This window comes from Natator depressus, chromosome 1 (assembly GCF_965152275.1).
Source record: "Natator depressus isolate rNatDep1 chromosome 1, rNatDep2.hap1, whole genome shotgun sequence".
Classification (NCBI taxonomy): Eukaryota; Metazoa; Chordata; order Testudines; family Cheloniidae; genus Natator; species Natator depressus.
The window spans coordinates 291,125,864-291,150,162 of record NC_134234.1 but is presented as its reverse complement, the minus strand read 5'-3'; the positions used below and the strand labels follow the sequence as shown (position 1 = coordinate 291,150,162).

Genomic DNA, 24,299 nt, shown 5'->3' with positions numbered 1-24,299 from the left:
CTGGATGGATGAAAAATTGAGACAATTTAGATAATAATCAAAGTGTTTACATTTAAACTGGAGATTTTGAAACTTCTAGTGCAGCTACTGAAAAGTGAAAAGTAATTCTAAATGTCAGTCACGATGTGGTCAAATAAAGAATAAGGTCTGTATCCTGCACAGTGGATCCCAATGGGAGGGTGAGATTCCTTGTGTGTGCTTTCACCCTCATGGAGTCACATTGAGGATGTAGCCCAAGTGCCCTCTTGTGCAAGGAAGTGTTAGTAGGCTCCTAGCTGAATGGATGGGCTTAGTCCACCATAACGTTAAAATATTAATATAACATTGTCTCACTTCTTCAGAAACAGAATATTCATATACTGGGTCCAGATCTCCCCCTTTCACTGAGAAATCTATAGGACAGGTCCAAAGGGGACTGAGGACTCCATAAGGTTCACCTGAGAGGATCTGCATGGAATCATTGAATTTAGTTGGAAAGGTTTAGTAGTCAAAGAGTGGAAAGGTGGCAAATCCCCCAACTCCACAGATCCAGTTGATCTATGGGTAAGATAACCTCTAGAAGCACAAAGGCTGGAAGTGTCCTGTATGGATGATGTTCCCTTTATATAGCTCCACTGACTCATCTCCAGCAGCAGACATGCTGCCACTGGCTGTGTGCCTCTGCTCAGCTACAACTATGAAGAAAACCTCCAGTGGAGCGAACCTCCAAAACCCTGCAGAGTTCCTTCCCCATTTAGCACCAATGGAGAGTAATCATTGTCACAGTTTCAGAGTAACTACATCTGAATTTCCCCTTCTTTCGTCCCTCCAGGTCCATGTAAAGGTTTCCAGTTCACAGCTGTCACCTCTCTTGCGCAGAGATCTGTCTTGCTTCTTCTTGACTGGGGATTTTAAGGCTGCACAGCTCCCTGATCTACACTGAAATATCCCTAGCAAGCCAGACTGCCTAAAAAGCCAGTGCCTGCGTTTTTCTTTCTCCAAGGGCTACGACCAGTGTATCGGCAGTTGTAAGTTACCATACAGCTCCTTTTAAGTAAGCATAGTTATTCTGAAGGTAAAAGCATTTCAGAGAAAACATATTAAAACAATAAAAGAACCTACACGCAAGCTAAAAAGTTTAACAAAACTCACCCCTAGCTCCAGCCTAGGCTTCTGATAGGTTTTAGCCCTTCAGAACCCCAAACTGGGTTTTCCCATGGTTACAAGTTCATCCTTTTTAGATCCAGAACCAGAAAGAACAAAGACCGGGCAGATTAGACATTTCTTTATGTAGCTCAGGCCTTTGATCTTGGCCTTCTATCAGCAAACAATGACCCTCTCTCTCCTCAGGGCCTACCTTCAGAAGGCTGGGTTTTTGCATAACCAGAGTTGGGTAATGTACATGAACCTACCTGCAGGGATTCCCCAGGAAATCCACTTAACACTCATTGTCCCCAAAGTCCATTCTTATCTGGCATATTTTCAATACATTTGTTTGAACTCTCAGGTTTTATGTTGGTCACATATCCACCCTAGAGACATTACATACAGTCCCAGCCCACAATAATAAATAAACTTAATACAATAAGGTCTTTTAAAGATATTGCATGAAATTGCCATATCTGTCACACTCGTGCGGTCCAAGACTGAGAGGGATAATGGAGGCAGCAGTGCCCTCCTTCCAGAGGAGTTCCACCTGCTGCAGTCCTCACTAGTTGTGTGAGTGGGTGTATTAAACAGATGTAGGTAAACAAGGTCAGAGTTGGATTTTAGTACTCGTATAATTTAAATTGTCACATGAAAGATTAAACTATTTTTAATTTCCATTTTACAATGAATTAGACATTTGTGTGGACTTGAATTCAATAAATAATAGATCTGGCTGAGAAATTGTTTTCCCCCCATAAAACTGGTGTGGTTTATTTTTTCCCATTTTTGTAAAACAAAACAAAAAACACACCACCAGCATGGCGCAAACATATGAAAATCCAATCTTCAGTTTTCAAGGGGAGGAGGGGGGAGATTTAGTGTGGTTTTTTTAAATGAAAAATCAAACGTTTTTGATTAAAATTTCCATTAAGTTGAAAAGCCATTTTCTATTGGAAAGAAATACTTAGATGGAAAACATTTCAACTGTCTTTAATAAGTAGGATCTTAAAAAGATAACCCTTTATTTATGTATTATATAGGCCAATGTGCCTCAAACTATACTTCACTAGCAATTGGCCATGGAAATCAATAGAATAACTGATATTGAGAACTGCTAATACATCTTCAGCAGGAGTAAGGATAAAATGATGAAGGATTTAACAGGAAATTACAGGAGAAAAAATACTATTTTTCCACACAAAAACTAATTTTCTATTACCTAGCTATAAAAAGTAGAGTTCCCTAGGCAAGCTTGTCTACCATACACTGGTTGCAAGACTAATGCAGACTGACACAGGACTCTTAAATGCACTAAATAACACAAGGCAAGATTTTTAATAAGATAAAAAGGAATTGTTCTAAAGACACATCAGGACTATTCGAGTTTTGATACGTTTGCCCACCACCATAGCAGCTGATGACAGGTTTCAGAGTAGCAGCCGTGTTAGTCTATATCCGCAAATAGAAAAGGAGTATTTGTGGCACCTTAGAGACTAACAAATTTATTTGAGCATAAGCTTTCGTGAGCTACAGCTCACTTCATTGGATGCATGCAGTGGAAAATACAGTGGGGAGATTTATATACACAGAGAACATGAAACAATGGGTGTTACCATACACACTGTAACAAGGGTGATCAGGTAGGGTGAGCTATTACCAGCAGGAGAGCGGGGTGGGGGGGGGGGAGACCTTTTGTAGTGATAATCAAGGTGGGCCATTTCCAGCAGTTGACAAGACCGTGTGAGGAACAGCGGGGGGGGGGGGGGGAATAAACATGGGGAAATAGTTTTACTTTGTGTAATGACACATCCACTCCCAGTCTTTATTCAAGCCTAAGTTAATTGTATCCAGTTTGCAAATTAATTCCAATTCAGCAGTCTCTCATTGGAGTCTGTTTCTGAAGTTCTTTTGTTGAAGAATTGCCACTTTTAGGTCTGTAATCGAGTGACCAAAGAGATTGAAGTGTTCTCCGACTCGTTTTTGAATGTTATAATTCTTGATGTCTGATTTGTGTCCATTTATTCTTTTACGTAGAGACTGTCCAGTTTGGCCACTGTACATGGCAGAGGGGCGTTGCTGGCACATGATGGCATATATCACATTGGTAGATGTGCAGGTGAACGAGCCTCTGATAGTGTGGCTGATGTGATTAGGCCCTATGATGGTGTCCCCTGAATAGATATGTGGACACAGTTGGCAACAGGCTTTGTTGCAAGGATAGGTTCCTGGGTTAGTGGTTTTGTTGTGTGGTGTGTGGTTTCTGGTGAGTATTTGCTTCAGGTTGGGGGGGCGTGGTGCACAAGTACTCCTTTTCCACAGCAGCTGAGTGCCTCAGTAGAGCCCAGAATCTAACTTAACACATTTTATTGAGAAGAATATGGATAAATTAATATAAATTATGATGTGTTTCCCAGGTAACTTTGCCTATATGATACAAATAATCAAAAGGGCCCGATTTTCTTCTCACTTACACAAGTGTAACTCCATTGATATCACTGGAGTCACTCTTGATTTACACCAGTGTAAGTGAAAGGAGAATCAAGTCTAAAATATTTAACTAGCATATGTTAGAAGAATGAATAGCTGATATTGCGATTAAAAGATATAAGTTTTCTAGGAAAAAAAAAGGTTTTCTTGCATTGCATGACCATCGCACATTTCCTGTTAAGTAATTTCAGGTTTGTATTAGGTGCAAGAAATACAGGATTAAGCCAAAAGAAAATAAATATACTTATGGAATCGATAGTTCAGGCAATGAGGTTACACATTAGAATAGTTTTCTTGATATATATTTGATAAGAATAATGAGCTTGAGAAGATGTAGTATGGCAGTAGAAAATCTCAACTTTTATTATGGTTGAGTAAAATTTATTCTAAGGACTCTTATTATACAGCTATAATTGGAAGTTAGCATTTTGATTTTAGAGAAAGTCACTATAAAAAGGTGGAAAAAAGGAAACAATTTGATACATAAAGAAAATCTGAAAGGTTATTTAAAAAAATTGACTTGTTTTTGACATTTGAAAATCCGTTTCTGTCTGGGCTAGGAGACTTGGTGGATTTGTCTTAATCAGGAAAATGTAACGCGTTTAGGTTGGGTTTAGCTAATACATGATTATAACAAGACTAGCTAAAATTAAACTAATGGTATTACCCCATATCTACATGAGGAGAAAGATCGAGTTTAGGTCAGGTTTAGTTAGAACATGTTAGAAGTGCACAATGCAATCTTTTACACCTCCCAATGGTTGTCCCAAGATAGGGAATAATAGAATTAACATTCCTGATATCCCTCAGTTAAAAATAAGCAGATGGAAAAAAATTAAAAAATCCACAGAGGCCTTTTTAAAGTCCCAAAGAACACATGCCAATTTAAAGAAAAAAGATTCTTTGCAGGTTTCCTTTAAAATGAAAGGTGCATAGTGCAGTTTTGTTTGCTCATGGAATCAACATTTTTAAAAGCTTCTGTTAAAGTAGATTTGAAGGAGGCTTTATTGTACAACAAACAATTTTTTCATGATCACAGTAGGCCCAATTCTGCAAGCCCTCCAGTGCTGGAACTCCTATAGAAGTCAGATACCACTTCCAATAAAATGGCTCTGACTAGCGTCAAAAGAAAATGTGCAATGGGGATCTGAAATATTATGTCATAGTAAGTTTACATTTTTCTATTTATCTTTTGGGGAAAGTTCACTCTGGTATAGAGGGCCTGAAAGCCTCTATAAACTTCCAGCACATTGCTGGGACCAGTGCCCAAAATCTGAAACCCTCTCACTCCCACCCAAACTAGGATTCTCAACTGTTCAATACAACCTCCTCAGAGCACTTGCCCAGAAAAATAGCTGGTAAAAAAAATATGGGCTTTACCATGTGACCAGAAGATAAAATAATTTGGGCTCTGGCAGACCAAAGAGAGGACACAAGTTTCAGAGCTGAACCATCACTAAAACAACCTATTAGCTTAAGCACTTTTGCTGATCTATGACAGGGGGAGAGAAGTGGTCTCTGAGGTACCCAGCACTTAAACCATTTATTTAAGCTCAGTACCAATGTGGATACAAGAACAAATGGATATAAACTGGTCATTGGGAAGTTTAGACTTGAAATTAGATGAAGGTGTCTAATCTGATCTCCTTCTTTGACTGATCTCCTTCTTTGAAAAAGTAACAGATTTTTTAGACAAAGTATATGCAGTGGATGTAATTTACCTAGATTTCAGTAAGGCGTTTGATACCGTGCCACATGGGGAATTATTAGTTAAATTGGAAAAAATGGGGATCAATATGAAAATTGAAAGGTGGATAGGGAATTGGTTAACAGGGAGACTACAGCGGGTCCTACTGAAAGGTGAACTGTCAGGCTGGAGGGAGGTTACCAATGGAGTTCCTCAGGGATCAGTTTTGGGACCAATCTTATTTAATCTTTTTATTACTGATCTCGGCACAAAAAGTGGGAGTGTGCTAATAAAGTTTGCAGATGATACAAAGCTGGGAGGTATTGCCAATTTAGAGAAGGACTGGAAAATCATACAGGAAGATTTGGATGACCTTGTAAACTGGAGTAATAGTAATAGGATGAAATTTAATAGTGAGAAGTGTAAGGTTATGCATTTAGGGATTAATAACAAGAATTTTAGTTATAAGCTGGGGATGCATCAATTAGAAGTAACGGAGGAGGAGAAGGACCTTGGAGTATTGGTTGATCATAGGATGACTATGAGCCACCAATGTGATATGGCTGTGAAAAAAGCTAATGCGGTCTTGGGATGCATCAGGCGAGGTATTTCCAGTAGAGATAAGGAGGTTTTAGTACCGTTATACAAGGCACTGGTGAGACCTCACCTGGAATACTGTGTGCAGTTCTGGTCTCCCATGTTTAAGAAGGATGAATTCAAACTGGAACAGGTACAGAGAAGGGCTACTAGGATGATCCGAGGAATGGAAAACCTGTCTTATGAAAGGCGACTCAAGGAGTTTGGCTTGTTTAGCCTAACTAAAAGAAGGCTGAGGGGAGATATGATTGCTTTCTATAAATATATCAGAGGGATAAATACCAGAGAGGGAGAGGAATTATTTAAGCTCAGTACCAATGTGGACACAAGAACAAATGGATATAAACTGGTCATTGGGAAGTTTAGACTTGAAATTAGATGAAGGTTTCTAGCCATCAGAGGAGTGAAGTTTTGGAATAGCCTTCCAAGGGAAGCAGTGGGGGCAAAAGACCTATGTGGCTTTAAGATTAAACTTGATAAGTTTATGGAGGAGATGGTATGATGGGATAACATGATTTTGGTAATTAATTGATCTTTAACTATTCATGGTAAATAGGCCCAATGGCCTGTGATGGGATGTTAGATGGGGTGGGATCTGAGTTACTACAGAAAATTCTTTCCTGGGTATCTGGCTGGTGGATCTTGCCCATATGCTCAGGGTTTAGCTGATCGCCATATTTGGGGTCAGGAAGGAATTTTCCTCCAGGGCAGATTGGAAGAGGCCCTGGAGGTTTTTTGCCTTCCTCTATAGCATGGGGCACGGGTCACTTGCTGGAGGATTCTCTGCTCCTTGAAGTCTTTAAACCATGATCTGAAGACTTCAATAGCTCAGACATAGGTGAGAGGTTTTTCGCAGGAGTGGGTGGGTGAGATTCTGTGGCCTGCGTTGTGCAGGAGGTCGGACTAGATGATCATAATGGTCCCTTCTGAGCTTAGTATCTATGAATCTATGATTTATAGGTTAAAACTAGGGCTGTCAAGCGATAAAAAAATGAAATGCAATTAATTGCATGATTAAAAAAATTAATTGTGATTAACCACACAATTAACCGCACTGTTAAACAATAATAGAATACAATTTATTTAAATATTTCTGGATGTTTTCTACAATTACGAATATATTGATTTCAATTACAACACAGAATAAAAAGTGTACAGTACTCACTTTATATTTATTTTTGATTACAAGTATATGCACTGTAATAAAACAAAAGAAATAGTATTTTTAATTCACCTAATACAAGTACTATAGTGCAATCTCTTTGTCATGAAAGTTGAACTTACAAATGTAGAATTATGTAAAAAAAAACTGCATTAAAAATAAAACAATGTAAAGTTTTAGAGCCTGCAAGTCCATTCAGTCCTACTTCTTGTTCAGTCAATCCCTCAGACAAACAAGTTTGTTTACATTTGCAGGAGATAATGCTGCCTGCTTCTTGTTTACAGTGTCACCTGAAAGTGAGAACAGGTGTTCCGTGGCACTGTTGTAGCCAGCGTGTCAAGATATTTACATGCCAGATGAGTTAAAGATTCATATGTCCCTTCATGCTTCAACCACCATTCCAAGGAACATGCGTCCATGCTGATGACAGATTCTGCTTGATAACAATCCAAAGCAGTGCAGACCGACGCATGTTCATTTTCATTATCTGAGTCAGATGTCCCAGCAGAAGGTTCATTTTCTTTCTTCATTGTTCGAGTTCTGTAGTTTCCTCATCGGAGTGCTGCTCTGTTAAGACTTCTGAAAGCATGCTCCACACCTCATCCCTCTTAGATTTTGGAAGGCAGTTCAGAGTCTTAAACCTTGGGTCGAGTGCTGTAGCTATCTTTAGAAATCTCATATTGGTACCTTCTTTGTGTTTTGTCAAATCTGCAGTGAAAGTGTTCTTAAAATGAACAACATGTGCTGGGTCATCATCCGAGATTACTATAACGTGACGTATATGGCAGAATGCGGGTAAAACAGAGCAGGGGACATAAAATTCTCCCCCCAAGGAGTTCAATTACAAATTTAATTAACGAGTGTCATCAGCATGGAAGCATGTCCTCTCGAATGGTGGCTGAAGCATGAAGGAGTATACAAATGTTTAGCATGTCTGGCACGTAAATACCTTGCAATGCCTGCTACAAAAGTGCCATGGGAATGCCTATTCTCACTTTCTGGTGACATTGCAAGTAAGAAGCGGGCAGCATCGTCTCCTGCAAATGTAAACAAACTTGTTTATCTTAGCAATTGGCTGAACAAGAATTAGGACTGAATGGACTTGTAGGCTCTGAAGTTTTACATTGTTTTGTTTTTGAGTGGAGTTATGCAATAGAAAAAAATCTGTATTTGTAAGTTGCACTTTCACAACAAAGAGATTGCACTACAGTACTTGTATGAGGTGAATTGAAAAATACTACTTCTTTTGTTTGTCATTTTTACACTACAAATATTTGTAATAAAAATAATATGCTTTGATTTCAATTACAACAAAGGATACATTCTCTGTATGAAAAAACATCCAAAATGTTTAATAAATTTCAATTGGTATTCTATTGTTTAACAGTGCTATTAAAACTGCAATTAATCATGAGCTACTGTACTATAAATAATAAATATAGATCAACGGGCTTAAGAACTGTTGTAAAATGTTTTTGCAGTTAGATTACTAATTAGTAACAAACTGAAATACTCCATAGACATTAAAAATGCTTTGGAGAAAATATTACAAGTTCTAATAAATAACAATGCAATTATTTAATAAACATGCATTGAAGAGGGGTAGGGGACTGACACAGTACTCAGCAGGATGAATGTGGCACAAAGTCTAAGGCAGGGGTAGTCAGTAATTTTTTGTCAAGGTCAAAATTTCTTGGTCAAAGGTATAGTTAAGGTCCAGGGTTCAGAGAAAATAATAATAAAGAAATCCCCAACAATAATGATAAGTAAATGAAAAGATTTCGGGGTCAGTTCACTATCTTTATCTCAATGATTGGCCTGTACAACAGGAAGCAATGAATATTTGTCAGAGCTGTAAATTTACGTTAAATCTGTTTGGTTTAAGCCAGAACGGAAATTGCCTACCTCTGATGCAAGAAGCAGAACATGGTGTCCTAAACATGATGCTGCTGCTGTGTACACTGGGGAAATGATTCATAAATATGGTATTTACGCAGCAGTACAAAAAGTTTTTATAAAGCACAGAAATCAAAGGAGATTTAGCAATCCTGTTATATTTGCACAGCCAAAAGATCTGCTTTCCCTTCTGACTAAAATGACAAAGCATACATTAGATCCTATCATACTAAACATGATCTTTAAATAATCATGAGATCTAAGTAGCATGGCAATGTGTTCTTTTCATGTCAAGATACTTATACATTTTTTTTTCTGGTGGTATTCAGTAGATTTTTCTCACACTCACTTAAAAGTTTTCATAGCTTTAAGTGAGAAAGAAATTTATTAAAATTGGTCAAATTTTGCTCTCTTTTATCCAGAGTAACTCCTTTGATTATAAAAGCTGAAAAATAATGTAAGGCCTTAATCTTACATTATTAATCTAAACTTAATTACAATCTTAATCTAATAATCTTAAAGGAGAAGACGACGCACAAAGGGCTCAACCCTGCAAAGTGCTGAGTTCTCTGGCTCTGAATCAGCAAAGCATTTTAAGCATGTGAGTAATCATACAGAAGTCAATGGGAGTTAAGGGCATTCAGCAATTTGCAGGATCAGGTCCTTAGAAATATCCATTTTCCCTTTATTCTGAACACTTGCTTGTAGGTTCTCCTACAGGAAAGAAGCAACCTGTAGTATGGCCCTTTAACTGGATACTGAGGAACTTACAATGAAAGCATTGTGTAGTATACTTTATACTTATGAAATCCAGAACTCTGTAGATTTATTGTAACATAGAAATGTTGTTAAACCAGGACATGTTCAGTCATGGGGGACAGAAGATGTTGCCTGTTTGTCATTGGAAGGACATTGATTTGAAAGGAGAGATTATGAGGCACACATCACAAAGATCACAGGTGAAGCTGGGTAACTACTTAAAACCTTGATTGCTTCTGCCTGCTTGGTGGACTGGTATTCTACAGATGATGAGAACTTCATGTAAGATCATGAAGAATCAGGTTGGCCTTTACCATTACTATATAGAAAATAATCTACTTTTACTTCCCAAGAATCACAATCCCTTGAGATTACATCATGTTTATACCAAGACTGAATTGGGCACAAAGGGTGGAATGCTCAAAGGGAATTAGGCTCCTAACTGCTATTTAGGCTCCTAACTTCCATGAAATCAATTCTACCTTAAATGATTAACTGTTTAAAGTATCTAGTCTAACTATGCCAGGGGTGGATAAACTTTTTGACCCGAGGGCCACATTGGGGTTGCAAAAGTGTATGGAGGGCCAGGTAGGGAAGGCTGTGCCTCCCAAAACAGCCCCCTATCCTACCCCTCCCAGTTCCCACCCCCTGACTGTCCCCCTCAGAACCTCCGACCCAGCCAACCCTCCTGTTCCTTGTCCCCTGACCGCCCCTTCCCGGGACCCCCCATGCCTATCCAACCCCCCCTGCTCCCTGTCCCCTGACTGCCCTGACCCCTGTCCACACCCCCGCCCCCTGACAGGCCTCCTGGGACTCCCAGACGTATCCAACCGCTCCCTGTCCCCTGACTGCCCCCTGGCCCCGGCCCCCTTACCATGCCGCTCAGAGCAGCATGTCTGGCTGCCGCGCCGCCCGGCTGGAGCCAGACACACCACCGCGCGTGGAGCGCACAGCCCCTCCGCCCAGAGCGCCTCCCCCATGGTGGCGTAACTGCGGGGGAGGGGCCGGGGAGAGCCTCCCCGGCGGGGAGCTCAAGGGCCAGGCAGGATGGTCCCGCGGGCCGTAGTTTGTCCACCTCTGAAATATGGCATAATGCTGTTCTCCCAATTCTCCATGTCTCATTCAATTTACAGTTCCTATTTCATCATAACTGCTTGTAGTTAAGGTTCCCCCTTCTCTATCCTAGACGGAAAGCATAGACTTTTAGCATGAACACACCACAGTGCCTACAGTTATTTGTATGAGGAGGGTATACTTTCCATATGTTTCTACAGTTTCTGTCTTTATTCTGGGTTTGAGTACAACTTTCGGTCAGTGGTTCTCAACCTTTCCAGACTGCTGTACCCCTTTCAGCAGTCTGATTTGTCTTGCGTACCCCCAAGTTTCACCTCACTTTTACTGGCTTACAAAATCAGTCATAAAAATATAAAAGTGTCACAGCACACTATTACTGGAAAATTGCTTACTTTCTCATTTTGACCATATAATTATAAAATAAATCAATTGGAATATAAATATTTTACTTACATTTCAGTGTACAGTATATACAGTATATAGAGCAGTATAAACAAGTCATTGTCTGTACGAAATTTTAGTTTGTACTGACTTCACTAGTGCTTTTTATGTAGCCTGTTGTAAAACAAGGCAAATATCTAGATAAGTTGATGTATCCTCTGGAAGACCTCTGCGTACCCCCAGGGATACGCGTATCACTGGTTGAGAACCGCTGCTTTAGGTGGTATATTAGGATGCTTTAACTTGTCATGGCTTCTATTTGCTTTGTGTCTTGTATCTGATAGGATAAAGTTAAAAGTGAGTAAGAATTAGTGATCATAGATTTTTCAAACCTCCAGAATGTAGACTAAGCAAGTACCACAGATATACCCAAGATACAAAGTTTGGACCTGGTCCCATAGTTTTCCAAATTTAGGATTGTTGGATTTATGGTTTGGGTTTGGACCCATTTACAATCTATACTCATCCTATTCATCTGAGTGTATTTGTATAGCACTTAGCTGGTCCATCATTAGGGCTCCTAGGTGCTACCATGAGACATAATAATGAGTCTCCCCTTGTACATTAAAAGACTGGAAGTTGGGAATAGCTTAACTATGGCTCTTTTTATTTCATAGTCTTATAAATAGAACAAAAAGGAAAATTATGATCCAAATGCTGCTCATTTTCATGAGTAGTTCTGTTGATGTAAAAATTTCCATTTTGCTACATTTATAAGTCCACGAAATAAAAATACTCAGAGTTAATCTATTTGTAACTTCCTTTTCTTCACAGGCCATTTAAACCTATCAGTAATGACCACCAGTGGGACCAGTGTATTTGTGCCTGGCACTTTTATTTATGTAAGCATAAAAATATGCTTTGGGGTGGAGAAGCAAGATTTTAGTCTGCATTGTGGTAAAGCAGTTGCAGCATTGTACAGTGTGGCAAATTTTTTGCATCACTGGATCATACGTGCTACTGCAATTTTATGATACTAATAAAATGAGCAAATAAACCATTATCCTCTTCACAAAAGAGGCTCAGGAGAAGGTGCTGAGATGAGAATGCACCTTGTATCTAAGCTTTATTTTTAAAAAAAATGTGTGCTTCTGATAGGCACCAGTGTTGTTCAGAGCTCTCAGCTGGCTGTTTTGTCTGCTAATCTTCATAGGCCTCTTTGATCACTTTTTTTTTTTTCTGGAATCAGCATGCAGATCCCTTGTGGATGCTTGTTCCTGCAGTGAAACTGGGTTGTGGCTGGTAGAGGAATGGGGTCATACAAACTAAATCAACAAAGCTGGTTAGATTATTTTGGAGTCTACTTGGTGGAGTCTATTTTACTGGACATTTTGACTTTCCTTTAGATTTTCCTTTTTATCATTTCAGTTGGTTATGGCTTACAAAGCTTACCTGGACAATACTTACCTTATAAAGCAAAGCTTATCGGATAATGCTCCTGGATTTTAAACTATCTGGGTCTGGGGATGGCATCTGGGCTGATACCAGTGGCTGTTGGGACATCTCTTTCTCTCTGGCCACGTTATCCATGACTCATTGAAGATAACCTTTAGATAAAGTCTTAGTTCTTTAATAGTTGTTGAATAGGGCAATACATCTTTTATCAAAAATAATCAAAAACACTGGAAAGTAAAATAAAATGATCTAGATCAATAATTGTAATGCTGGAGAACAGAACTGGAAAGTGGGAGAATCTATCACAGGTATGTAGAGTCAAAGCTGAGAATCTGTAAATTGTGGTAAACGCAATTATGAAAGACAACACGTTATTATATCCAAATGGGAATCCTTAGAAAATAATGTTGTAAGTAAAAACTGGGTTCTGGGCTTCCGAGGTGGAATGTAAAGGATTGACCTTCATACAATGTTAAGAGAAGCTTTGGGTCTGAGCTCATATTAACGGAGATCATCCAAGTCTCTAACATTTTTACTAAACACTTTAAGGCAGGATTTGCAAAAGTGGCTAGTGGATTTTGGGTCAGTTTTTGGGTATCTAACTTCAGATCCCTTAAAAGCGCCAAATTTTAGAGAATGGGTGCTCAGCACTTTGTGAAAATCATGTTCCTTTAATGTATCTGAAGTTTGGCATTTCACAATTGAGGCACTTAAAATCATTAGGGAATTTAGAAAATCTCGGCCTTAGAGATTATGTTAATAAGAAATGTGTCTGAAGGCAGAGAGATAGGATGAGCTGTGTGACAGCTCACCATGATTACCTGCCTTAATAGCAGTACTTGGGCTCAGTCTTAAAGGTTCTCTTAATGTAGTATCGATATATGGTCACATTGGAAACTGGATTACTACAGGGAGTAGCTGAGAAAGCAAGTATTAAAACTATTTCAACAGTCTCAGATAAAGAACAATATTTATTCAATATTTGAACTGAAGAAATAATTAATTGAGAATAATTTATGCAGTTTAGCCTCTTATTTCTCTTAATTACCTGTCCACTAGCAGCTTATGGTTTTCTCACATTTATTTGTTATTCAAAATTATTTGCTGGATAGTTTCTATGATGATTCTTGGTGTGTGGACCATTCCAAAGCAATTCAAACGTGTGCTAATATTAATTTAAAATTTGCTGTTTTCCATGATCATTGCTGTCAGTAACCTCATTCACAGCATATTCATGGGAAGTGAACACAAAAGGATTATGAACACAACCAAAGCTAATTGAAACTTCTATTTGAGTGAATATCCATGGAAGTTATTTTTGGAGAATGGACCCAGTTCTATTCAGCATGCAGCACTTTTGAGTCAGAGGGGTAAGATCACAAGAGATAGAAAGCTGGAAATAATCCATGGACATCCTGTTCTTATTAGCTGTGGGTTAAAATGTTCTGACAGATTTTAAACCTGCTGAAATACCATTGATTAGAAATTTTGATCCACACTCAGACAGTATTGGAAGCATATTCTAGGAGTGACTGTGAAACAAGGAGCAGACAGAAATATAGTGAGTGAGCAGACAGTGAAAAATAGTGTCAGAAATGCAACAGAGAACAGGCTGAGTAAAAACAAAGACAGGGAGACCGTGGGAAAGAAGCGGAGAAAAGGGGGAGAAAAAAATCCTAATGTTAAAAAGTATATATCTTTAGGGACAGAGATTATGCCAAGTCTTGATTATGGGGACTGTTCTTCTACCCTTAATGCGTTACACATGACTGTCTTTAGTTAAAAAAAAAGCTTTTAAAATTTTTTATTGAATTATCCTTAGAGGAAATAAAACAAACCATGAGTTTAAATTACACAGCAGAAGAGCTGGCAGACTTAGATTCCTTTTGCAACCCCCCAAAGTAGTTTAAAAATCCCACAACAATTCAGGCTCCCTAAGGTTCATCCTAGTGCCTGCTCCAAAGCTGATTGAAGACAATGGAGAGACTCTTTTTTACTTTAATGGACTTTGTATCAGGCCCCTACTGCTCAGTGGGCCTGATTCTCCTCTCGGTTACATAGGTCCAAGGAATTACATTAGTGTAAAACTTATGTAAGTGAGACGAGAATAAATACCAGTGTTTCTTACACAACTTTAGAAAAATAAAGATTGAGCATGTCGTACAAGTACCCACACATGAACTATGCAGGATGCCAGTACAGTTAATGTTTATCCCACTGTTTTCAAAAACCCCACCATATATTACTTACAGGTCCCAGCCCTTAACTGTAAAAATAATAACCACCCCCCACTAAAGTTTTTAATTTACCCCATTCAGGACACTGTTCTTTCAGTAATTTTGCTTTGTTAAAATGCTTTTTATTCCCTCCACTAACAGCCCCCTTCCCAAAGACCACGCCTAAAAGTTTTCAGTTCAAACATGCCACGATGTGTCATGAAATGAAAGAATGGGTTCAAAACCTGTGTGCTTGGTTGTTGTTCTGTGGATCCCTCATGGCAGAAAGGGCGAAAGGGTGACTGCTGGTTTCCAAGGTTCTTTCCCAGGACCCAGTGTAGTGACCGTTGTTGCTGATGGGAGTCTTTTGATTGACTGTAGTGGGCATTGGATCAGTCCGTCTGTCCCAGGTTCTCTCTACCTTTTGATGTAAGGTGGCTTCTAACGCATTAGAACACTGAAAGGTGAGAAGAAGGATGGGCCAGTGGTTAGGGTGCTAACCTGGTACTTGGGAGACCTCTGTTCAGTCCCCTGCTTTGCCACAGACTTACTGTGTGATCTTGGGCTAGTCACTTAGGCCTAGATCTACATAGGTATTTAGGCTCCTAAATTCTATTGATTTGAACGGAATGACTTTGTGGATTTGGTCCTTAGTCTCTCTGTGCCTCAGGTAGCACTTTCCTGCCAAAAGGGTGTTGTGCAGATAAAACATTAAAGATTATGAGGTGCTCAGATATTAAGGGAATGTGGGCCATATAAGTACCTAGGAGAGATAGGATCTTCAGTAGAAATTAATATGACTGCCCATAGCTTGTTGGTTGGCCATTATATTATTATTGATTATTTGTATCACAGCTGTGCCAAGAAAGATTGGCCCCCCAGTGTGCTAGGTGCTGTACATACACACAGTTTTTGTGCTGTCTTGCATCTAAATAGACCTGACAAGGACAGCATTATTATTATCATCCCTACTTAACACATGGGGAACTGAGGCACAGACTCATTCTGACTTGCCCAAACCAGGTCGCAGAGGGAGCCTTTGATGGAGCCAAAAGCAGAAACCCATTCTCGGAGTCCTAATCCAGTGCCTTAACAAGACCATCCTTCCTTTCATAAGAGAGCTTTCACATTTAAAAAGCCTTTTTGAGTAGTGGTGGAGGGAACAGTGTTCTTCTCCGTCCACTGTCCCCTCAGAGGGAACTCCCCTGCCACCGTCTCATAAACAAACCGGAAAGATTAGTTGCTGGTTGGTGGAGTTGATGGGGATAATCTTGCCAGGACTCATTCTTAGTATTAATCTCTCTGGCTTCCCTGTAAATGCCCCCAAATCTCAATGTTCTCTTGTAAAACAATTGGCTACTCCGTAGTAAGCATTTAATGAATACAGAGGGCTGCTGTTTGGTGTTCAGCTGAAGAGAAAATAAGTGGATTTCCTTATCACTACTTAGAGAAAGCTGGATTTAAAAAATTAGCTAAAGTCTGAAAGTAAGTGGAGAATGTGTATTCATTTCAGAAGTATGTTAATGGAACATTAAGGGTGAAATTTACACTCATATCAGTTAGAAAAATCAGAGATAAGTTTGCCTGATTCTTGGTCAGCTTCCCTCTCACCATGGCTCATTCTGATCACTTCACATTTGCTGCTGGACAAATATCTATTTTACAGGTATGGGTTGAGCAGGAGAAAAGTACTGTATTGTAGAAAATGCTTTATTTATATAAAATCTGATATACGGATTAGTTGGCAAGTGAGAGATTTCCTGTCAGGTTGTCCTATCATGAGGCTAGGTCAAGACCTCGTCTGGCTAAATCTATGGGAGGAAGCTAAAAGGAAAGAAATCTCCTTGAGGTTCTTCTTGAGGAGATTTCTTCATAATTGTTTTATGAGATGCAGTGGTTGTCCCTCCAAGCCCATAATAGGCCAGGGGGGCTGCCTATTATCCTTGCAGATCACCAGAAATCTGTGCAGACACAGAGGGGACAAGATGGAACCCAGAGACATTCATGCTTCTCTCCTGACTCTATGAGCCCAACAATTCCCCCACCCCGCCCCCCCATTCCCTACTCAGTGTTTTTCTAGGTGGTAGCTGTCCCGGGGTTCCCCTTAAAGGGGCATCAATGTCACTGTGAGTTTATGCAGTGGGAAGGGCACAGAAAGTTAATACAATCTAGTTTTGTTGACTTTCCAGGGGAGTGGCTGCGGCTTATGGGAGAATGATATGTGTTCCCTTCACTGGCCTGCCTATCCCGAGTATGCTTCTTCCGATAAAAGTACCCTCCATGAAGTCTAGGGCAAGCGGGGAAAAAAGGTTGACATGGAGCCAGTTTACCCTAACTTCTGCACAAGGACAATGTAATCCATCCCTGGAGGGTCCTCTCTGTGTTATGCAAGGACATAGGGAGAAAGACACAAGGGAAGAAAGAAAAGAAGTGACCAGTTTGGGGAGGGGGCAAAGGAAAACTAAGAATGAAGGAGCATGAGAGTTTATCCCTGAATCCTGATTTTAAATCTTAAGAGAATCAGCCATTCACAGAGTTTTGGGGTTGAATTTCCATTATGTTATGCGAGGAGAAAAATGGCAGGAGGAGGGAAGTAGAGAATAGCTGTCACAATTCCTGTGCAGAAACAGCAGCGTTCTGTAATCATTCCATCTTTCGTTCTGCACAATTCTTACAAATATGTAATAATAAAATAATAATAATGATAATAAATAATTAATAAAATATATCCCCACAGGAATAGATTGTTAGAGCTAGAATAGCTGGCAGTGTTGCTCTTCAGAACACAGGAAGTAAATATCACATGAAAAATTATCCTCATTTGACATTTGATAGCCCTGTATCTAACTGTAAAAATGTCAAAGCAAGATTTTTTTCCCTTTGATATTTCTTCTCTCAGTTCCAGCTAGGATGGATTCATCACAGGAGAATTTACGCCAGAGAGCTACAGATTCCCAGGAAATAGCTTTAAATGAAGAGTCAAGGGAGCATAATAATAACAGTTTACACTTCATCTGAGGATGAGAAGCATATTTTCAAATATACTTCATGTCCAAGAACACTCCTTTGAGGAAGGTATTATACCCATTTCACAGTGGGAAAGGCCTGGTTTTTGTGCTGGTGTGCCTATGTGTGCAGAACCAAAGGCATGAAAAGTTCTTGCACACAGTGAATGCATGGGCTGCCCATGCACTAGCCATTCCAAAGGGGAAAGGGAGGGATAGGGAGTGGGAGGTGTTCATATCATCTTCCCTGTACTAACCTGCAGATCTGGCCAGCCACATGAGGAAGAGCACGTTACATCATTTTAAGGGGTGGAGTGGCAATGGCTCTCTTGCTGTATTTTGCTGGGGAGAAAAAGAAGCTATTGTCCCGCTCTGAGGCAATGCTTTCTGGAGCTCACCCTGGGGTGGTGCATCTTGCCCAAAGTCACTTAGCAAAAGAGCAGCAGATCCAGGAATACAACAGTCCTGACTTGAAGTCTCCACTCTCACCTTTGGTATCTCTGACATCCATTTTTCAAGAGGTCATTCACTCAGATGAACCTTTAAACCTTCCTTAGGTTATGCCTAGGGCCCTACCAAATTCATGGCCATGAAAAATGCATCACGGACTGTGAAATCTGGTCTTTCGTGTGCTTTTACCCTATATTATACAGATGTCACGGAGGAGACCAGCGTTTCTCAAACTGGGGGTCCTGACCCAAAAGGGAGCTGCGGGGGGGGGGTGGTGGTGGTGGTTGCAAGGTTATTTTAGGGGGGTCACGGTATTGCCTCCCTTACCTCTGCGCTGACTTCAGAGCTGGGCAGCCGGAGAGCAGCGGCTGTTGGCTGGGCATCCAGCTCTGCAGGCAGCAGCTCGGAAGTAAGGGTGGCAATACCATACCATGCCATCCTTACTTCTGCGCTGTTGCTGGTAGCAGCCCTGCCTTCTGAGGTGGGCTCCTGGCCAGCAGCCACTGCTCTCCAGCTGCCAAGCTCTGAAGTCAGTACTGCTGCCGCCAGAAGCAGCGCAGAAGTAAGGGTAGCAGTACCGCAACCCCCCTACAATAACTTTGCAACCCCCCTGCACAACTCCTTTTTGGGTCAGGACCCCTACAATAACAACATGTGAAATTTCAGATTTAAATAGCTGAAAACATGAAATTTACTATTTTTAAAATCCTATCACCGTGAAATTGACCAAAATGGACCATGAATTTGGTAGGGCCCTAGTTATGCCCCACAAGCAATCACACCCTACTGTTGGAGCACACTTTTGTTGGACATTTAGTTAACATGGGATGCATTTGTGCACATCACATGCAGATACTTTGGCTTGTTTTACTATTAGTATTACCATATTTTAAACAGGTTGTCAGGCAAAAATTTAAAGGAACACCAAGCTAAACATCACAATTCTACCTTGATTTTTTTTAACTTACTAATATTAAAATTAATGCCCTGTATGGAGTTTGTGATAGGACTGGAGCCTTAGATTGTATAAGCACAAAAATAAAAATGCAGAGAGACTGAGGGAAAGGTGAGATACCTGAAACTATTTACAGCTATTTTTTTTAAAAGAGTGGATTTCAAGTTGATGATGCTCCAATATGTAGAGGGAGAGTTGTCATCTCTCATGACAACCTCTAGGAAATTGAATTTATTGCATTTACACTTAGCCCTGGTCTACACTATGAGTTTAGGTCGAATTTAGCAGTGTTAGGTCAATTTAATCCTGCATCCATCCACACGACCAAGTCTGTTTTGTCGACTTACAGGGATCTTAAAATCGATTTCTGTACTCCTCCGGGTGAGGGGAGTAGCGCTAAAATCGACCTCGCTGGGTCGAATTTGGGGTAGTGTGGACACAATTCAACAGTATTGGCCTCCAGGAGCTATCGCAGAGTGCTCCATTGTGACCGCTCTGGACAGCACTCTCAACTCAATGCACTGGCCAGGTAGACAGAAAACGCTCCAAGAACTTTTGAATTTCATTTCCTGTTTGGCCAGCGTGGCGAGCTGTTCAGCACAGGTGACCATGCAGAGCTCATCAGCACAGGTGACTATGCAGTCCCAGAATCGCAAAAGAGCTCCAGCATGGACCGAACGGGAGGTACTGGATCTGATCGCTGTATGAGGAGAAGAATCTGTGCAGGCAGAACTCCATTCCAAAAGACGAAATGCCAATATATTTGCCAAAATCTCCAAGGGCATGATGGACAGAGGCTACAACAGGAACACACAGCAGTGCCATGTGAAAATTAAGGAGTTCAGGCAAGCCTATCAAAAAACAAAGGAGGCAAATGGTCGCTTTGGGTCAGAGCCCCATACATGCTGCTTCTATGATCAGCTGCATGTAATTGTAGGGGGGGCCCCTACCATTACCTCACCACTGTCCGTGGACACCTGCAAGGGGGAAGTTTCATGCAACAGGGATGAGGATTTTGTGGATGACGAAGATGAGGAGGGGGAGGCTGAGGATAGTGCCCAGCAGGCAAGCGGAGAATTCCTTCTCCCCGGCAGCCAGGAACTGTTCATTACCCTGGAGCCAATACCCTCCCAACCCTCCCAAGGCAGGAGGCTCCCAGACCATAAAGCCAGAGAAGGCACCTCTGGTGAGTGTACCTTTGTAAATATAATACAGGGGTTAAAAGCAAGCGTGTTTAATGAGTAATTTGCCCTGAAGACTTGGGATGCATTCACGGCCAGTATAGCTCCTGGAAAAGTCTGTTAATGTGTCTGGGGGATGGAGCAGAAATCCTCCAGGGACATCTCCATGAAGCCCTCCTGGAGGTACTCTAAAAGCCTTTGCAGAAGATTTCTGGGGAGGGCAGCCTTATTCCGTCCTCCATGGTAGGACACTTTACCACACTAAGGGGACATTCAGAGGTGCCCGTTCCTGCTGGGCTGTTTCCCTTTGGCTAAAAATAAATCATCCCCGCTGTTAGCCACGTGGTGGGGGAGGCCGTTCATGCTGAGCTGTTCGCGTTTGGCTGACAGGGATCTTCCCTGATACTAGCCACGTGTTGGTGGTGGGGAGGCGGGGTGTGTGTGTGTGAAGTGATCATCCCAGAGAATTGGGTGGTGGTGGGGGTTGGGTTGTGCTGCACATTCACCCTAAAACCACAGCCCCTCCTTTTAAATGGCCAACCCAACGGGTTTTGCTTGGTATAGGAAAGGAGGGCGCTGCTGTTTGAAACCGTTCCCACATGTTATGAAGGTTGAAGAAGCTGAAACCCTTTGCTTTACCATGGCTGCCTGGAAGCCAATTCTGTTGCCCAGCCGAGCGTGTGTGATGTCTCACACCAAACCAGCAGGCACTCAATATAAGAGGCAAAATGCAACCTTGTACCAAAAGCACATGTGCTATGTAATGTGAATTGCTTGATTTAGTGTGAAATAGTCTTCCCTTTGTTCTCTAAAAAGTATCTTTTTAAATACTGCTCTCCCTTTTTTTCCTCCTGCAGCTGCAAATGTTTCTACGCTCCCCCTATCATCTCCGTCCCAGAGGCTAGCGCAGATTAGAAGGTGAAAAAAACGCACTCGCGATGACATGTTCTGAGAGCTCAGGCAGTCCTCCTGCACTGAAAGAGCTCAGCAGAGTGCATGGAGGCAAACAATGGCAGAGTCCAGAAAAGCGTTAAATGAACACTATGAGAGGAGGGAGGAGCATGATGAGAGGAGGCAGGGTGCAATGCTGAGGCTAATGGGGGAGCAAACTGACATGCTCAGGTGTCTGGTGGAGCTGCAGGAAAGTCAGCAGGAGTACAGACTGCCGTTGCAGCCCCTGTATACCTGCCTGCCCTCCTTCCCAAGTTCCATAGCCTCCTCACCCAGACACCCAAGACCGTGGGAGGTCAGGGGGAGGGTACAGCCACTCCACCCAAGAGGATTGCCCAAGCAAGAGAAGGCTGGCATTCAATAACTTTTGAACTGTAGTGTGGCCTTCCCTCCTCCCCGCCTCCCCGCATCCACCGCCCCACCCGGTGCTTCCCTCCTCAACTACCCCTCCCGGGCTACCTTGCGAGTTTTTCCCCCTATTTGTGTGATGAATTAATAAAGAATGCATGATTTTTAAACAATAATGACTTTATTGCCTCTGAAAGTGGTGATCGAAGGGGGGAGGTTGGCTGGCTTACAGGGAAGTAGAGTCAACCAAGGGGGCAGGTTTCCATCAAGGAGAAACAAACAGAACTTCCACACCATAGCCTGGCCAGTCATGAAACTGGTTTTCAAAGCTTCTTTGATGTTCAGGGCGCCCAGCTGTGCTCTTCTAATCACCTTGGTGTCTGGCTGAGTGTAATCAGCCTCCAGGCGATTTGCCTCAACCTCCCACCCTGCCATAAATGTCTCCCCCTTACTCTCACAGATATTGTGGAGCACACAGAAAGCAGCAATAACAATGGGAATATTGGTTTCGCTGCGGTCTAACCTAGTCAGTAAACTGCACCAGCGAGCTTTTAAACGTCCAAATGCACATTCTACCATCATTCTGCACTTGCTCAGCCTATAGTTGAACTGCTCCTTACTACTGTCCAGGGTGCCTGTGTATGACTTCATGAGCCATGGCATTAAGGGGTAGGCTGGGTCCCCAAGGATAACTATAGGCATTTCAACATCCCCAACGGTAATTTTCTGGTCTGGGAAGGAAGTTCCTTCCTGCAGCTGTTCAAACAGACCAGAGTTCCTGAAGATGCGAGCGTCATGCACCTTTCCCAGCCATCCCACGTTGATGTCAGTGAAACGTCCCTTGTGATCCACCAGTGCTTGCAGTACCATTGAAAAGTACCCCTTGCAGTTTACGTACTGGCTGCCAAGGTGGTCTGGTCCCAAGGTAGGGATACGTTCTGTCTGTCACCCCACCACAGTTAGGGAACCCCATTGCAGCAAAGCCATCCACTATGACCTGCACATTTCCCAGAGTCACTCCCCTTGATAGCAGCAGCTCAGTGGTTGCATTGGCTACTTGGATCACAGCAGCTCCCACAGCAGATTTTACTCACTCCAAACTGATTCCCAACTGACTGGTAGCTGTCTGGCGTTGCAAGCTTCCAGAGGGCTATCGCCACTCGCTTCTCAGCTGTGAGGGCTGCTCTCATTTCGGTATTCTGGCACTTCAGGGAAGGGGAAAGCAAGTCACAAAGTTCCATGAAAGTGCCCTTACGCATGCGAAAATTTCACAGCCACTGGGAATCATCCCAGACCTGCAACACTGTGCAGTCCCACCAGTCTGTGCTTGTTTCCCAGGCCCAGAATCAGCGTTCCATGGCAGGAACCTGCCCCATTACCACCATGATGTCCAAATTGCCAGGGCCTGTGCTTTGAGAGAAGTCTGTGTCCATGTCCTCATCACTATCATGATCGCGCTGTCGTTGCCTCCTCACCTGCTTTTGCAGGTTCTGCATACTGCAGGATAATGTGCGAGGTGTTTACAATGGTCACAACAGCAGTGGTGAGCTGAGTGGGCTCCATGCTTGCTGTGGTATGGCGTCTGCAGGACAGCAGGAGAGCAGAGTTGCAGCAGAAGCGGTGGATGATGATGGATGCCACGGGGATAGATATTTATACAGAATGATGAGAGGACCTGCGAGGTGGATTCATGGCACCAGGACAGTAGGAGAGCAGAGTTGCAGAGGAAGCGGTGGATGATGACGACATGGAGAAATTTGCTATTGAGATTGAGCTCTTTTACAAGAGTAGGAGAGCAGAGTTGCAGCAGATGACGACGGTTAGCAGTCCTACTGCACTGTCTGCTGACAGCAGCACCCAGGACACAGCAGCATCAGTGACGGTGAGCTGAGCTGAGCGGGCTTCATGCTTGCTGTGGTATGGCATCTGCACGGAAAAAAGGCGCGAAACGATTGTCTGCCATTGCTTTCACGGAGGGAGGGGCGACTGATGACATGTACCCAAAACCCGCAACAATGTTTTTTGCCCCATCAGGCATTGGGAGCTTAACCCAGAATTCCAATGGGTGGCGGAGACTGCGGGAACTATGGGATAACTACCCACAGTGCACCACTCCATAAGTTGATGCTAGCCACGGTAGTGAGGACTCACTCCACTGACTTAATGCGTGTAGTGGGGACATACGCAATTGACTGTATAAAATCAATTTCTAAAAATCAACCTCTGTAAAATCGACCTAATTTCGTAGTGTAGACATACCCTTAGTAACTGCTATTTTGTTGTGTAGAGATTTTTCTGAACTTCAGTTATAGAGATCATTGGTCAGACTGTGAATTCAGGTCACAACTGCAATTTAAATGGTTTGAATATAACTATGAGAAACATATTGTGGAATATATTTTTTCATTTTTGTTTTATTTAAAAACACCAGTTTGTTGTTGTTTTCATAAAATAGCTTCATGAAAATAGTGTGTGAAACAGCTTTGAATCCGATAAGGGCATAAGAGTTTTTCCGGAACAGTGGTAAGTTTATCAAACGATTATCTCCCTTTAATTTTGTGCCTCAA

General features: G+C 41.8%; 1 long non-coding RNA gene across 1 annotated transcript; it reads left to right on the top strand.

Annotated features, from left to right (window-relative positions):
* Positions 1-991: 991 nt before the first annotated feature.
* Positions 992-21,799, top strand: LOC141980691 (uncharacterized). The gene is made up of 3 exons (XR_012637591.1): positions 992-1,007; positions 19,834-20,438; positions 21,291-21,799. It is a non-coding gene; the product is annotated as an uncharacterized LOC141980691 (long non-coding RNA).
* Positions 21,800-24,299: the final 2,500 nt, after the last annotated feature.